Here is a 16,694-nt window from a genome sequence, read left to right on the forward strand (position 1 = left end):
CTTTGAGAAGTCAGTCTTGTACCTCGTTAGGTAGGTCTACAGGGACCATCTGAATGTTGGTAATTACCCACTGAAAACTTAGATTACCTAGTAAATACACAGATCAAAAATACAAATCAAGGCCATTACCTGACATCCATTTACCAGAGCTACATTGTACCATGAATTGCGCTGGGGGCTTGAGACTATAATTTCTTATAAAAATGATAACAGACTTCACATAGCTCACTGTTTACAGAAAGAACACAAGAAGTGGCAGTAATGCAATTTTATTTATGCAAAGTAAATGTGTAACAATGGGTTAGGGGAAAGACTGGGGTATAGTGAGCGTGTCTTTCAGTCTACTATTAGAAGTGTATGGAGTATAGGATTTTTATAATCCTTACCATAAGGAATACTTTAGCTAAATTAATATTCAGAGGATGAACTGAGTTCATTGCCTTTCTGTCTTAACATTCAATGTAAAGGGTGATTATATGAAGAATTATGAAAAGATATGTCTTAGTCCCAGAAGAATTAGGAAAGAAAGGGAGATAGGAGTCAGGGAGTGGAGACCAATGTAGCTTGGCTCATTCTGACACTTCTGTAAGCCTTTTAACCCATGTGTCTAGAAATCAAGGAAGATACATTCTATGACATCTAATGTTCTTTCCATGTCCGATGACTTCTGACAGGTTTTCCTGGTGCTGAGCAGGTGATGCCCACAGAAGGGCACATGTCTACCCTGTACAGAAAATGTGAGTGTGACTGTTTCTATGTCTACAAGCCTGTTCTACAGCTTCATCATCTGGCAAGAGTCTTTGCTCTCCAACCTGCTTTACCTACGTTCACTATGGGAAGAGTCAATGCTGTTGAAATACAGATAGCATGAATGCATTAAGCCTTTGATATCAGTTACTTATGAAAAGAAGTTAATGAGCATGCTATAAAATCACAGGCTAAGATACAAATGTCTGGTTCAACTGTGTCACTGCCTTCTGGTGTGACTGACCACAAACCATATGTCATGTTAGTGAAATCTATTCAGACAGCATATTAAAAGGAATTCTGATGATCTATCACCACAGATTGAATATTTAAATTCAAAATTATCATCGTATATCCCATTTCAGTTCTGATGAAGGTTCACATTAGATGCTGGACTATTATACAAGACACCCATGATTATAATGGTTAACAAAAAGTCCAAAACCTTAGTCTTCCTTCCTACAACATTTCTTATTTCCCACATAGATTGAACCATACTTTTAAATTTATTGCTACTGTCTTACAAAACTTTTCCTAATAAACTGAGTACCAAAACATTTCTGTGAGATACGTTTGCAGAGATGTTTATATATAATGTTTATATAAAATTAAATTAATGTTATATAAAATTAAAATAGTAAAATAAACCCAATTGCTAAGTTCTAAGATTAAAAAAAACTGTGTGTAATTGTGCAAGTCTGTGTGACTTTATCTTTACCAGGTTCACATGGGAGTCCATAGCAGCCAGAAGAGGACATTGGGTCTCCTGGAACAAGGGATACAAGTGGTTGTGAGCTGCCACGTGGACACTGGAAACTAAGGCTGGTCCTCTGAAAGAGCAGCAAGTACTTGTAACGCCTGACTCACCTCTCCAGCCCTCAAAATAGATGATAAATTCTATATTTTAGAGTCGGACCGAAAACATTAAGATCTATATAAATAGAGAATGGAAAGTCTGGACATTTGTCTAGCTGTCCTAATTTAATTTATATGTAAAAATGAAATATTGTAATTTGGCAGTTGGGTGAAAGAAGACATTTAAGTTCATGACCCAGCAATGCCCTGATCTGATGATTGCATAGTGAGTTTCATTATGCCTTTTTATGGTCTTTTAAAACATACCACATAATGGAATGTTTTTACACGTTAATTTTAAATGACTGATCGATTTACTCCAGAACATTTTTATGATATGCTGCACAACCTAGTAGATTAAATTCCTGATTCTCACTTTAACATGGCCAGCTGCCAAAGAATGTACTTGGAGATGGAAGAAAAATTGTTTTAGAAAATGTATAATATTAAAGGGAAAAGGGTGAAATGTAGGAAAATGAAATAGAATAGTTTACCTAGTAAAACCTAAAATGGTCAAGACTAAATTATTGCCCACTGCATGTATTGATATATCTTAACATCTGGCCCTACCACCAGTTTAGTGGCAAAGCATCTAAACCTTAAGAAGGAAATGGAGGAAGACAGAAGAGAAGGAGAAGGAGAAACATGAAGAAGGAGGAGGGAGTTGAAGTCAAGGGAGGGGGAGGAGAAGGACAGAGAGGAAGAGAGGAACAGAAGAATGAGGATCAGGGATATGGGAAGGAGAGAAAGGGAGATCAGGGGTTTATTTCTGTTTTTTTTTAATTTCTTAGCCTTGTGTACTGGTTTGGCTCTGTTGTTGCTGCACCTGTTGTGATAAAATACTGATAAAAATAGCTTGGGGGGATTTATTTCCCCTTACAGGTTAGAGGCTATTATCTAGGGCAGCCAATGTTAGAACTTAAGGCAGGAACTGAAGCAGAAACCATGGAGGAATGCTGTTTCCTGCCTTGCTCCCTCTGGCTTGCCAGCTACTTTTCTCATACAGCCTAGAACTACCTGTCTAGGAATGGTACCATCAACAATGGGCTGTCCCATCCTACATCAATCATTAATCAACAAATATCCCCCTCAGACTTGCCTAGCGGCCACTCAGATAAGACAATTCTTCAGAGGTTCCCTTTTCCCAAGTGACTCTGGGAAAGTTGATAGAATTGAACCAGCACACCTTGGACTCAGACAATAAAAGAAAAGAGTTGCTATGAAAAGGAAAGCCCACATATATTTTAGGGAAAGCTAAAACATTAAAACCTGGCTGGAGAACAATCAGCTTAGGTCATCATGGGAGGGAAACCTGCTCAACAACTCAAGTGAAAACAAGTTTAGAGTCTATTCCCCGGTTTTCAGGTACTCTGAGGAACCAGCAAGACTTCATGATTCCTTAGAGGCTCCCTGATACACAAGCAGAAAACCAGATGCAATGAGGTGCCATGAGGACACTGTTGGCACTCCTGGAACAGCTGAAACCATCAGTTCTCCAATCCATGTTTTGCTGCTCAGAGACTGCAGTTCCCTTGCATTATAATGGGAATAACATGTAATTGGAATTGAGTCTTATACATGGTTGAGTTACATTTATCTTTGGGTAGAGGTTGAAGGAGTTGTTTAAAAGTATTTGTGAATGGAACAAGAATGAGATCCTACAGATAACACTGGGCTTGTTTTTCTAAAGGAGACTGTGTTGGTCTGCATACTTAACACATTTTCTAGAAACAGTTCATAGCCACTGATTCACCACATACATTAGTCGACATAGTGAATCAGACATTTCTCCTAATTGTGTGTGTGTGTGTGTGTGTGTGTGTGTGTGTGTGTGTGTGTTCTTATGCCCATCTAGAAAATGTTTAAGCCAGATTGTGGCCTAAATGTTTCATGCATATTATTTACTTCCTTACCATTGTGGGGAAATCATGAGGTTAAGATTCCCAGTGACCTAATTTGGGTTGGGGACGATAATCTTCAACTATTATTATTCAACCCACCATTTAACTTCATTGATGGATCAATAAATTGGCACATGGGAAAAGGTTGAGTTGGACTCTATAGAAATACTTGGTGGCAGAATTCGACCTACATTTAAAGACATAGCAAAATATAACATGTCTATCCATGGATTTTCCATGGATAGGCAAAGTCTATGTTGTAGATGTCAGAGCTAATGTAATGTCTAAGCCAGAAAACATTTGCTTTGTTAAAGTGACTGATGCAAAACTGAAAAGAAATAGTTGTCAACCTGGCAGGACTCAACCCCAGGCTATAAGCACAAGAGAAATAATCTGAAGTCCTCTTCAGAAGGGGAGGAAAGTACAGTGACAGCTAAGGGAAAGGACCAGAGGGATATCATATGAGGTAAGAACAATGCATAAGTCCAGACAGACTAAGGTAGAGAAATAGCTCCAGAAATGTAGAACATGATTACAGCATACTCTGCCCAGTACATTCTTGTCTTGAAAATGGAAGGGAACTGGCAACACAAGGGAAGAGCCATGCCATACCGTGTCACAGTGAGAGTGAAGACAAACCAAGAAAGGGTAGCACCCTCCTGTTTCAGCTCCAAGGACAGTAGCTTTAACACTCACATTCTTAGCATAATGAGAAGTCCTTGTTGTCAGCATTGATGGATTCAGCATCAACTGTAGAACTGGAAAGGATGCATATCTGAGAAGATATTCTCAAAGCAGATTATCAGGGAGGAAAACCATCTTAGATATGGGTGGTATCATGCCATGGGCTGAGGGCCTAGACAGAAGAAATTGGGGAAGAAAACCAGCAGAGCACTGACAAACTGTCTGACTCCTGGCTTGTCACGATGTGCTTTCTCCCTCAGGCCTTCCCCACCCTAATGTACTGACCCCTACAAAACTATGGGCCAAAATTAATCTTCCCTCACTGACGATGTTCTGTCAGGAGTTTCATAACCATGATGGGAAGATTGCTCTGTGCTCTACCAGAACTATAAGCTGAAGATGGTGATCTAAGCATCTAGATAACTTCAGCCTTGCATCAGACAACAGAGTTTTCCTAATCAAGAACAGCAAAGACAAGGGTCCAAAGCAAAAGGTCAAAAGGTACCTTAAGACAGTCCTCCGCTTTGGCAGGGGCATGCCTTCAGAAAAAGATAAAATAAATCTGAGACTTTTCAACAACCAAGTGACTCAAAGCATGGAGGAAATGGATGAGCTCCAAAGGCTTTAAGGCTTTGGAGTGGGAGCAGGTCAGAGCAGGACACTGGCTCTTTTCTATCTGCTCCGAAGAATTAATCAAAACAGTTTAAGGAAAATGTGCTAAAGAAACAGGATTTGAAACTAAGTGCAGCTCAACTTATAAGACAAAAATTGCAAATCCTGACTCCTTTCCTATTAACTGTTTTTTCTGTATTCCTCAGGTCTTTCTCCTTGTGACTGTAAATACAAATACTGTAGGTAGGACCACTCCCACAGTATGGTCTACATTTCCTCTGAATGAGCTTTTCTCATGGTAAAGCCATAGTGAAATGGCTGGAACTTTCTCTGAAACAAACCATAATAATTTGGGAAACTAAGAATTTTTTTTAACTTATGTGACTTTTTTCCCTATGGGTCAGGGCTTTCAAGACCACTGCTTTAAAATAACCCTAGAACAACTGTCATTATTACAAATTTACTTGGATTTTAAGTCATTACTCTTTGTACTTGGCTCCATTTTTAAATAAAAAAAAGATAAATTTAAAAGGAATAAAAACAAAATGGAGAACTGATAATTGTTGCATGACCTGCAAGTTACTCATCAAGGCTGCAGTTTGGAAAGGGTTATGGCTCCTTCAGGAGTCTTGGATTAAAGGTTTGGATCTTAGTTAGGTTTTACTGTGGTGAAAAGACACCATGACCAAAGCAACTCTTTTTTTAATTGGATATTTTATTTATTTGCATTTAAAATGTTATCCCTTTTCCCAGTTTCCCCTCTGCAGCCCCCTATCCCATCCCCCACCCCCCTGCTTCTATGAGCGTGCTCCCCAACCCACCCACCCACTCTTGCCTCACCGCACTGGCATTCCCCTACACTGGGGCATCAAGCCTTCACAGACCAAGGGACTCTCTTCCAATTGTTTCCAGAGGCCATCCTCTGCTATATATGCAACTGGAGCCATGGGTCTATCCATGTGTATACCCTTTGGATGGTGGTTTAGTCCCTGGGAGCTCTGTAGGTTCTGGATGGTTGATATTGCTGTTGTTCCTATGGGGTTGCAAACCCCTTCAGCTCCTTCAGTCCTTTCCCTATCTCCTCCTTTGGGGTCCCCATGCTCAGTCCAATGGTTGGCTGTGAACATCTGCCTCTGTATTTGTCAGGTTCTGGCCAAGCCTATCAGGAGACAGCTATATCAGGCTCCTATCAGCAAGCATTTCTTGGCATCTTCAATAGTGTGTGGGTTTGGTGTCTGTATATGGGATGGACCCCTAGGTGGGGCAGTCTCTGGATGGCCATTCCTTCAGTACTACTAAGCTATTAAAAACAATAACTTCATGCAATTCACAGGTAAATGGATCAAACTAAAAAATATCATCTTGGGTGAGGTAACCCATTCACAAAAGAGCACACATGGAATGTACTCATTGCTAAGTGGATATTAGGCTAAAAGCTCAGAATACCCATGATACAACTCACAGACCATATGAGCTCAAGAAGAAGGAAGACCAAAGTATGGATGTTTCAGTCCTTCTTAGAAGGGGGAACAAAATACTCACAGGAGGTAGAGAATGAGAGGACTTGGGAGGAACAGAGGCTGGGGAGGAGAAAAGGGGGCAGAATTAGGTATGGGAGGAGACAGGGATGATATACAAAGAGTTAAGAAATTGAACAGAGGAGTGTAGCAATGGGAGATGGGGAACTGGGGATAGCACAAGCAGATGCCAGGAAAACAAGAGGCTCTCAGGACCCAACAGGGATGACATTATCTGAAATGTCCAACAAAGGGCAGGGAGAACCTGTAGAGAACATATCCAGAGGTTAGGCAAGGCCCCTGTTTGGGGGACAGGGCCACCCACTCATCTTCAAATTTTTAACCAAGTATTGTTCCTATCTAAAAGAAATATAGGGAGAAAGCATGGAGCAGAGACTCAAGGCAACTCTTATAAGGACATTTAATTGGGGCTGACTTACAGAATCAGAGGTTCAGTCTGTTATCATCAAGGCAGAAACATGGCAGCATCCAGGAAGTCATGGTATAGGCAGAGCTCAGAGTTCTACATCTTCATCTGAAGGCTGCTAGTAGAATACTGGCTTCCAGGCAGCTAGCGTGAGAGTTTTAAAGCCCACACCCACAGAGACACACCTACTTCAACAAGGCCGCACCTATTCCAACAGGTCACACATTCTAATAGTGCTACTCCCTGGGCCAAAAATATACAAACCATCAGTGTGTGAAATGCACCAACAGGCTCATGTTTTGAAGCTTGGTCCTTAGCTGGTGATGCCAGTTTTGGAAGTGGGGCCTGGATTGAGGAAGTAGCTCACTGAGGGAGGGTCTTTGGGGGTTTGCTATCTCTATTCACTTCCTGTTGTCCTCTTTGCATGTAGGAAGGGACCCACTTCTGCCATGCTCTGCTGCTACCATGATGCATGAGACCAAGTGCACATAAACATGAACCAGGAGCCAAAGTAAATATTTCTTCTTCATTTCATTTTGGTCAAGCATTTTTGAACACATTAACACAAAGGTGACTAATGTACCATGAAGTCTCCTTTTGGCTGAGATGGGGCCTGGCTCTTACTATATGGAATATACTTTTTCCCTTTTATTGAAAATAGATTCTTTCCTTATAGAATATATTCTGATTATAGTTTCTTCCCCCTCTACTCCTCCCATTCTTCCCCTTTCCCCATCCCTCCAGATCCACTCCCTTTCTTTCCCTCATTAGAGAAGAACAGGCTTCTAAGAGATAACAACCAAACATGACAAAATAAAAATAGAATAAGATGAAGGCATCTTTTTAATATTTACAACCTAAAAATGGAAAAGTCATTTCCATTTTGGGGGAGTTTAAAATTTTACAAACAAAATTTTTCAAGATGAATAAGGTAAGAAATGTAATTGTCTAAAATAACTAAGCAAGTTGCTCCTTTGTACCTTCATCTCTTCAGCTGACTTTTTTCCACACAAGTTACTTCTGGGAAAGGTTAAAGAGGTTAATCCCTGTCTTTGACTTTAAAGGGGGCTATGTAGCTTATGTAACTGACTCACAGCAAACCCAGTAACACACAGTGAATGATGCTGTTCTTTGTGGCAGCTTGCAGAGTGCTCAATATAATAGAATTAAAAATTAATACTCTCTAGTCAGGTTGCTTAAGGTCAATTTATCTTATTCTCTGGGGGAGAGAATTAAAAGAAAAGGAAGAACATAATAGAAAGTTATATTTTTAAAATGACTGGACTTCTTCCAATCTGAAAATCAGATTATTTTAAACAGAAATTCCTATTACCATGATGGTATAGTGAGAAACCATGACTTGTTTGGCTTCCACATCCACCCACCCCTGCTCCAGATGTTTATGGGAAGGATGTAGTTCTGTATTTTCCCACTGAATTCTACTCTACAGAACCTTACGGTGAAGGAAGGAGACTGTGTCTGCTTTGTTCTTTGTAGGAAAGGAAAACAACTCGCCAGAAGAAAATACTGAGCATGTGCACTTAAAGAACACGAAGGGGCACTGCTTCATTTACCTTTCCTCAGCATCTGAAAGTGGAGCACACAAGGACCCTAACACTTTGGTGGGCAGCGACATGGGGTTTTACCAGCAGCAGAGCCTCCCCATTGACTCCTGCGGCTGCCAGCTTTCTAAGGCTACCATCCAGTTCCCTGGATAAAAGCCATTAACACATCTGAGCTTTGCTGACTGAATAGTTCAGAAGCCAGCATGCAAGGAAGGCTGCTGAAACTTCAGGCTCTGTCAGTAAGCTCCCGAAGTAACCTTAAAGTTTAAAGTGCTTTCCTTGAAAAGGCTACATATTTGTCTTTTATGCGACTAAGAGTCTATTCGTATTTTCATCAAGGTCTTTGAAAAAAACTTGCTAATCCACCATGGGAAACCACATTATTACAGGGTAGGAGAGTTCCTGGTGCTACCCTGGCACTGGACTGGAGGGGAGTGTCTAGATACCCTGCTTCTGCCTGCTAAGGAAAAGAAAAATGCTAAGCTCTAAGAAAGCATTAGAAGTGCTCTTCATTGATTTTACTTTCAGTAAAAGAAACTGTGCTAGTTTTTTTCCAAATAAATTGTCACTTTTCAAAAATAAATTGTCACTGGCACCAATGTTAAAGAAGATTCTGTGGCATGTGCCTGTAAGGGGGGAATGCTGGGTAAATTAATATATGCTTTGGCCAGTCAAGTGATCTTCTACTTAGAACAGTTCTCACTCTTTATTCTGTGAAGTCATTTCTCCACAGTTTGTTAGATCAGAGCATATGGTTGTGGTGCTTCCTAATGATCTAAGTTTAAACTGAAAAGGAGAAGAAAAGGAAGAATCCAGAGCAGCAGCTCTCAACCTATGGGTAGTGAACCCTTTGGGAACACATATCAGATATCCTGCATCTCCAATATTTACATAACAATTCATAACAGTATCAAGATTACAATTATGAAATAGTAGCAACAAAATAATTCTATGGTTGTGGGTCACCACACCATGAGCAGCTACGTGTGTTAAAGGGTTGTAGCATTAGGAACATTGAGAACCACTGATCTAAAGGCATAGATGATCTGTTCAACTTGCTTGTTGACAGGTTGGTTTTGAAGAGCTTGTGCCTAAATTCCCTGATTAGTGTCAATGTTAAATCTGGTCCAAGGAAAGCTCCAGGAATTTACAGAACAGGTATGATTGGTAGCATTCTTTCTCAGCTATGGAAATGTAGGTGAGAAAGCCCATCAAAAGCACAACCTAACATTAGACTAATGACAACAAGCGTTCAGAGTTTAAGAACTTCCCAAGTGACTCTCCTGGTTTACAGATCCTATGTTATATGTTGAATAAATGGTTTCTGTCCTGGCAGCCCTGGATGTGCACTTTAAGGAAGATGATAGCACCAAGGATGCTTATTTGCTATTTCAACCCACGTGACTCAGGCCAGTCAGTGGCACTATCCATTTCTGTGGCCATGATGAGTTTTGAGGAGTAGGCATGTGACCCAAGCTGGTGACTCTCAATGTTTTGCTTGTCTTTGTATGAGTAATGCAGTATTTTCAAAGGCCAAAGCAGAGGCTCATGACTGTGACTTTACCACCATGAAAGAACCCACTCATAGTTAAAACTGACCCGAGAACAAAGTCAAAATAATTTTATGGTTGTGGATCACCACATCATGAGCAACTACATGTATTAAAAGGTTGTAGCATTAGGAACCTTGAGCGAAGTTACAGCATCAAGAACTTGGACTCAAGTGAGACCTCTCAGTGCTCTGAGCATTTACCTCATTTAGAATTTATATTTTTAGTAATAACTTATACACCTCTGTTATATAAACCATCTTGCTAGTTTAGATTTGTGATCAAAGAGTCCAGGACCCAATAAAAGAAGAAATAAAATCTCTGTGACCTTTGTTCAGTTTGAATCTTAAACTATATATATTCTGATAAACCCGCAGGGTAAGTTAGGAGGAAAAGGATATTCAGGCAGCTTTATAATGAATATAGCTGGTGAGGTTCTCTTTGAATTGTCTATCTAAAGTGAAGGAGAAAACATATTACAAATTAATGGTTTTATCTGTAAAGTAACTAACATAAGGCTGGCTGTGTTCTGACAATATTTAATCAAATTTGGTTTCTTAAGTTAGAATTACAGTATTATCAGTATTACAAGTATAGAAGAAACAAATGTACCTTTTATTTACTGCAAAAGATGGCAGGACTCAGTAAATGAGGCAAATAACTGAATTACTTCAAGAATTGGTGGCAGTATTACTAATTACTTTTCCTGTACTAAGTCTACACAGAAATTAACAGTGGTGTGCTCACAATGTACAGTAACTTTGTAAAATGAAGGTGAAGGTGACCCACACAGCCAACACCGAGAAGACGTTCTGATAGATAGCTCATATGGAGGCTTCCTCTTCATTACAGACTCACAAAGGGCCTTGAATATCTGAAGAGAATGTCATTGGGATACATGTGTTCTCAGTGAGAAAATGGGGTATATTTAAGAGAGAAGACAAAAGGATCTCATAAGAAACCTAATGATACAAAGTTTCACTCTGAAGTCACAGCACTAATGTTGAAGCCATAGCTGAAACCTAAAACTTACCTCTGATCCTGGTGGCCAGCCACAAAGCCTGTCGAGCTAGGAGAAGGGCATTCATCATTATGAGCAAAGATCATGAACAACAGATTGGAAACTTCCCAGCTCAAAAACAAACAAATAAAAGAAACAGTGTTAAGATTATATTCAAGAAATGTCAGGAAAGTCAGCAAACCAGGAAATCAACTTGTAGTTCCTAGCAATTATGAAAAAGGGAAATAGAACCAGAAAGGGCAGAACCAGCACTGAAAGGATGAACCACTCCACAGTAACCGAAGAGCATGTTTTAGGAAAAGTGACAGTTCCTGGAGGTCTATAAAACATTTTCTGAGCCAGTAAGGTAATCACTAATTTCAGTGAAAGAAAACTTGTTAAATTCAAGGAGAGATAGAAAGACAAATGGAATAGGAGACCTGGGGTGAAGAGGGACCATAAATAGGCTATAATAGAAAAGTGACTAATACATTAGATCTGGGGTGACATGTCCCATCAAGACAGAACAAAGCTGCTGATTCATGGTAACCGAGGAGTAGAGAAAGAGAAGGTGTCTAGGATTAGATACACACTCCAAAGCCACACCTCCATTGAACTACTTCCTCTAACTAGGCTTTACATCCCAGCAGCACATTCAACTGTAAATACATCAGTGACTTAATTAATATTCAAGCTACAAAATCCTGGTCCTAGGTTCATGTGAGGAATAATGGAGACTTTCCAGATCGTATCTACTTTACGCATAGGACTGTTCACTCATACGTTGTTACATGTGTGTTGCAGGTGTTTCTGTGGGTATGTTGGTCTATGACTACACGTTCAAAGAACAGAGGAAGACGTGGGTGTCCTCTATCACTCTCTACCTTATTCCCTTGAGACTGAGTATCACACTGAACCTGGAGCTGGCTGGTGGCCAGTCAACAGGCCTTGGGTTGTTCCCATCGATTCCCTTTTTATTTAGATGCTAAGGATCTGAACTAAGGCCCAAATGTTTCCACAGCCAGAATTCCTACCCACTAATCTTTCTTACCTTTAAAAATGAAAAAAAGACAGGAAAAACTCAACTTACTCTAAAACAATTGGCATAAACTATATATAGTTTATATACACTTAAGATATCAAAATTGAAGAGAAAAAATCAGATTATACACAAAGGAAGAAAACTCATCCTGATCAAACCTATCCCACCCTACCCAGGAGTTCACACTTACAGCTGTGGGGTTTTTTAAATAATTATATCCTATTTTATATATGTGTCTGTGTTAATGTATATGTATGAGTGTGTGCCACGTGTGGAAGGGTGCCCATAGAGGCCAGAAGAGGCCATTGAATGCTCTGGAGCTGAACCATCCATATGGTTGCTGAAAACCAAACTCTCTTTGAATCCTTTGGAAGAGCAGCAAGCACTCTAAACCACAGAGCCGTCTCTGAAGCTCTGTCTGTAGAGTTTAAAGAAGAATATGCCCTAAGGAAAAAGGAGCTAGGGTGAAGATTTGAATCCATGGATGAATGCTTATCAAGCATTTATGAGAAGCTCTGGGGTCTCCAGCTTAGCAAAAGTAAATAGATGATGGGTGAAGATTGTCCTCACTGGAAAAGAATTTATGCACCAAAATCTCATGGCAGGTAACTGCTGCTGAGTCTTGATAGGCAAGAAAACTTAAAGGGAGTTGCATGCCTCAAAACTAAGTTTTGACTAGCAGACAAAGGACTTAGACATTTCTAAGTATTTTACAGAAGAAATATCCTTAGAAATGATAACACACCAAGGAAGGGAGAGCAGTCAGTAAGTGAAAAAGGAACTTAAATCTTAACTATGTGTTAATGTGTAAGAAAACAGGAACAATTTGAGGTTTATGGGAGGAAAGTCTGTTAGCAGACATCGGTCCAGAAACTCATGCCTAGACAAAACCAATGTCTGAAAGACAAGTGTTGGAGATAAAAGAAGCTCAATGGCCAAGGAATAGGGAGCGGAAGCCTTGTTATGATGTCAGTGACTGTACATCAGGATCTAAAGTTATAGACACAAGATAGGAAACAGAGAAAGAGACAGGCCAATAAAGGAGAGGAATAATCCAATCTTTCCAGAGAAGAATTGTAGAGCTTGGTGTCATGACCTTATATTTCTTTCATGACTTAGGGTTTCTAGTCATGATGGCTCCATGTTTTTAATCTTAAAGATGAGAAGCAAGAGAGAGAAAGGCATGTGGGTCAAGCTAATCCTAGTCATATAATTTGGAGTAGCACATTTCTCTAATGTGTTATTCTAATGGAATAAAACTCTCCCCTAATGATCAATGTCTTTGTATAGAGTTGAGTAGAATTTATACTGAAGGCCAAAGCAGCTAAGGAGACAGGCGTGTTATGAAGATAGAGACAAGGATTTTCATCCCATTTCATTTTCCCACTAGACATCTACCAGCCTGTAGAAAGAGGCAGCCATTTCAGCAACAGTGACCTTTAGGTATAGTGGTAGTTTATCAATCCACTCTACTCCCAATTGGCAGTAGCATGCATTCCTTGCTACCCATCACAATGCTCTAGATTTTCAAATGAAACACATGTGCACATGCACACACTTATGTTTAATATGCTTTAAACAGCTCAATGGCTAGGCCCTTCCAAGCCACCTCGCAACTAACACACTCTCCCCTCTAATATCCTGGATTATTACTTACTAAAACCTATATTCCATCTTGGCCAATCCAGACCCAGCCTGCAGCCTGCCTGGGCCATGATCTCAGACCCTTACATGTTGGCAATCCCTCTGTCTCTCTGTTCTACACTCCTCAGGCCTGGACCTTCTTCTTCCCCTGCATGGCGCCTTCTCTCTCTCTCTCCTATGTTTCTTACCTAGAAATCCCAAAAGTCCTGGCTTTGTTTCTCTGCTCATTCATTAGCTACCAGCAACTTTATTTACCATTCAAAGCCAACTGGGTGCAGGGACCCTCATTGTCCTACATGCAGACATGTAAATTCTTCTGTAATTTTGGGAACCCAATTAACATAATAAAAGCAATAAACCAAATCCACAACACTGAGGTTTCTGGATGACCCATGTGGCAGGGGTTTTATGTGTCCTGAAGTTTTGGGGATGTTTACATGCTGCCCAACTTTGTAACTACCAGTATTATAGATTTAAGTTAGCTAGCTACAAGGAAGCATAGTAAGAGTGCTTATTTAGTTTTTACCAATAACAGCCACAGAGAAAGACTTTTCTTTGCTCTCAAAATGAAGGCAATAGTACCTCAAGATTGCTGTGTAGAAAATGTAGAAAAGGTGGAAGCACTGCTCTGCAAAGCATGCTGCCATGGTGACCAGAGTTCTTAAACAATGCTGTTTCAAAAGAGGGGCATTTCAAAAGAGGTATAGATGAAAATTGTTTTGCCTAAGGTCTGTTGGAGCTCAGGGTTAACATAGAATGAAGCATGAGAATAAATTCACCAGTGCCAGGACACAAATGAGGGACAGGAAAGCTGACATTCATGGAGTAGCACTAACCTAAAATCCCAATTCAGAATTGCTTCTAATTCTAAGCTCTTTGAATTTCATCATAATATTGACAAGTAAAAAATTCATCTGACCTTGGCCACAGTTGAAAGATAGGTGTGCTATAAATATTGCATAAAATTATCTTTACACACTGTTTGAAACTCAAATGAGTTTCAAGTTTAGACAGAGTTAATGCCCAAAATATCTCACTGTTTATATACAAATATTACAAAGTATAAAAATATATCTTAAAACTACAACTCTCTAGTCTCCAGCATTTTCCGGTTGACATTGACAACCTACTCACAATCAGACTTCAAGTTCTGACCCAAGAGTTGAGCCAGAGTTAGTGGACATATTAATTGTTCTCCAAACCACACTTCAGTAAATGGTTCCTTACTCTTAAATTGTTCAGAGTGTGGGCATCCAATCACTTTGTAGTAGTGATCATGGTGAGGTGAGATCTGGGAGCAAGAGTGGCAGTATGTCTAGAGACAAATAGAAAAAGGGAGTAATCAGTCATCATCAAAAGAGAAATGGGCAGATAATGAAGGGTTTATGAAAGTCATGCTAGAACCTACGAGCAGAAAGGGCACGCAAGTGTTAGTCAGGAATGATACTAGAACAGACGCAGCAGGACTGGAAACCCATAGTCCATACAAAGGAATGTAATAGAGTTGCCAATGAACTTCCTACATTATTTAATGGGTTTCCCAGAGGTACCCTGAAACCAGCCACTAAGTGGTCAATTTAGGTGAAGGAATTTCAGGTGTTTTGAATGCTAGAATTTTCATCTTCAATGGGCAGTTAAAATGTCAACAATAGGCAAGACAGAGAAAGAAAAAGACAATACAAAGTTATGCCCAGCTGCCCTCAGCCAGCTGTGGACTCTCCCTAGAGCTCTATTGTTTGGTCTCTGCTGGATTGGCCTCCATTAGGTTTGAATAAACTCACATACCTATAGACATACGAATTTTGACAAAGAAGCCAAAACCATACAACGGAAAAAAAAGAGAGCATCTTAAACAAATGGTACAGGTCTAACCGGATGTCTTCGTGTAGAAGAATGCAAATAGATCCATATTCATTATCCTACCAAAAACTCAAAGACTTAAATATAAAACTGAAAACACTAAATGTAATAGAAGAGTTGGTTCAGGAAATCCTTCCTGAACAGAACATCAATACTTCTGGCTCTAAGTCCGACAATTGACAAATGGGACCTCATGAAACCGAGAAGCTTCTGTAAGGCAAGAACACTGTCCATAGAACAAAATGAGAGCCTACAGATTAGAAAAAGATCTTTAGAAACCTTTATCTGACAGAAGGCTAATATTCACGATACATAAAGAACTCAAAAACACCAACAAACCAATTAACCCAATTTAAAAATGGGGCATAAAGCTAAATAGAGAATTCCCAACAAAGAGCTCTCTAATGGCTAAGAATAATTTAAAAAGTGTTCAATATCATTAGTCATCAGGGAAATGCAAATAAATATGACCATGAGATTCTATCTTATACCTGTCAGAATGGCTAACATCAAAAACTCAAGAGATAGCATATGCCAGTAAGGATGTGGAACAAGGGGAACACTCCTCCATTGCTGGTGTGAGTGCCAACTGATACAACCACTTTAAACATCAATTTGGCAGTTTCTCAGAAAACTTGGAATAGTTCTAACCCAAGACCCAGCTATACACTTCTGATCATATACCCAAAAGATGCTCCATCCTACCATAAGGACACTTGCTAAACTATGTTCACAGTAGCTTTATTCATAATAACCAGAAACTATGGACAACCTAGATGACCCTCAACTGAAGAATGAATAAAGGTGGTACATCTATACAATAGAATAGCAGTCAGCTATTAAAAACAAATACATCATGAATTTTGCAGGCAAATGAATAGAACTTGAGAATGTCATCCTAAATGAGGCAACCCAGTACAGGAACAATATATATAGTAGTACTCCCTTATAAGTAGACGCTAGCCATAAAGTTCAGGGTAAGCATGCTACAATCCATAGACCCAAATACATTGTAAATAGGAGGTCCCAAGGGGGCATGCATGAATCTCATTCAGAAGAGGAAACAAATAGTGATTGGAGATGGATGGAGTGAGGGAACTGGGTGGGGGGTAGAGATGGGGATATTGATCAGGTATGGGAAAGAAGCATGAGAGGGCTGGGAGTGAGAATGGAAATCAGTGTAGGGCATCTCTGATAACCAGCTGGAAGCCTAGGACAGGTGAGGGATACCGGGAGGGTATGGGGGTGAGTCTGAGATTCCTATCACAGGGGTATATAGAGACTAAAATG

The sequence above is a fragment of the Rattus norvegicus genome, chromosome 2 (genome assembly GCF_021556685.1).
Source record: "Rattus norvegicus strain SHRSP/BbbUtx chromosome 2, alternate assembly SHRSP_T2T, whole genome shotgun sequence".
Classification (NCBI taxonomy): Eukaryota; Metazoa; Chordata; class Mammalia; order Rodentia; family Muridae; genus Rattus; species Rattus norvegicus.